Below are 2,018 nucleotides of genomic sequence, written 5' to 3'. Positions count from 1 at the left end.
AATACATCATGCCTGACCTGTGTGCGTGCCTGCGTGCGCCTAGCAACCAGATAACCAACTCTCCAAGCTCTGCTAGCTTTACATTAGCCGCATGTTAGGTCTTAAATTACATTTAGTTAGGTCTTAAATATGTAAGTCCATTTACTGCTTCCTTCGTTACTTTTTTTTTTGTTTTGTTAAAAGAGTGAATGAAGTTGTGACGGTCTCCGCTGAAACAGAGAAGAGGAGAAGCTACTAGCCCTCTCTCGCTGTCACTTCTAGTCGCGTTGCTCTCCTCCCCAGTAATGTTAAATTTAGCACAGAAAAAACATAATAGTGGTAATTTAAATAGCGGTTCATGGGATTTATTAACCCTCAGGGGTCCCTCTGTCCTTTTTAGGACATTTTCTTTACTTTTCTTTTTTGATTTGCTGATTATTTTGGCTGTGTTACAGCTGAAGGTATGGATGGAAAAACGTCATAGTATAGTATAGTATAAAATTTCAAAAAACGTCATAGTATAATAAGGCATAAAAATGGCAAAAAAGGTCATAGTATAGTCAGACACAAAACGTCACAGTATAGTAAGGCATAAAAGTGCCAAAAAAATACATATTATAGTAGAGCATTAAAATGGCAAAAAACGTCATAGTATAGTATGGCATAAAACGTCACAGTATAGTAAGGCATAAATATGGCAAAAAACATCATAGTATAGTCAGGCACAAAACGTCACAGTATAGTAAGGCATAAAAATGCCAAAAAAATACATATTATAGTAGAGCATAAAAATGCCAAAAAATGTCATAGTATAGTATGGCATAAAATGTCAAAAATACATCATAGTATATTAAGGCATAAATGGTTCTAAAAACGTCATAGTATGGTAAGGAATGAAACGACATAGTATAATAAGGCATTAAAATGCCAAAGAACGTCATAGTATAGTATGTTAAAAAAAATGCCTAAAAACGACATAGTATAGTATGGCATAAAATGTCAAAAATACATCTTAGTATATTAAGGCATAAATGGTTCTAAAAACGTCATAGTATGGTAAGGAATGAAACGGCATAGTATAATAAGTCATGAAAATGCCAAAAAACGTCATAGTCAAGTATGGCATAAAACTGTCAAAAAATGTCATAGTATAGTATGGCATAAAATGTCAAAAATACATCATAGTATATTAAGGCATAAATGGTTCTAAAAACGTCATAGTATGGTAAGGAATGAAACGGCATAGTATAATAAGTCATGAAAATGCCAAAAAACGTCATAGTATAGTCAGGCACAAAACGTCACAGTATAATAAGGCATAAAAATGCCAAAAAAAAACAACCATATTATAGTAGAGTATAACAATGGCAAAAAACGTCATAGTATAGTATGTTATAAAAAATGCCTAAAAACGACATAGTATAGTATGGCATAAAATGTCAAAAATACATCATAGTATATTAAGGCATAAATGGTTATAAAAACGTCATATTATGGTAAGGAATGAAACGCCATAGTATAATAAGGCATAAAAATGCCAAAAAACGTCATAGTATAGTATGGCATAAAATGTCAAAAAATGTCATAGTATAGTATGGCATAAAATGTCAAAAATACATCATAGTATATTAAGGCATAAATGGTTTTAAAAACGTCATAGTATGGTAAGGAATGAAACGGCATAGTATAATAAGGCATAAAAATGCAAAAAAACGTCATAGTATAGTATGTTATAAAAATGCCTAAAAACGACATAGTATAGTATGGCATAAAATGTCAAAAATACATCATAGTATATTAAGGCATAAATGGTTTTAAAAACGTCATAGTATGGTAAGGAATGAAACGGCATAGTATAATAAGGCATAAAAATGCAAAAAAACGTCATAGTATAGTATGTTATAAAAATGCCTAAAAACGACATAGTATAGTATGGCATAAAATGTCAAGGCATAAAAATGCCAAAAAACGTCATAGTATAGTATGGTATAAAACTGTCAAAAAATGTCATAGTATAGTATGGCATAAATTGTCAAAAA

The sequence above is a fragment of the Seriola lalandi genome, unplaced genomic scaffold (assembly GCF_002814215.2).
Source record: "Seriola lalandi dorsalis isolate HSWRI2012SDOR001 ecotype SW California unplaced genomic scaffold, Sedor1 jcf7180002054791, whole genome shotgun sequence".
NCBI lineage: Eukaryota > Metazoa > Chordata > Actinopteri > Carangiformes > Carangidae > Seriola > Seriola lalandi.
This window is presented reverse-complemented; position numbering follows the sequence as displayed.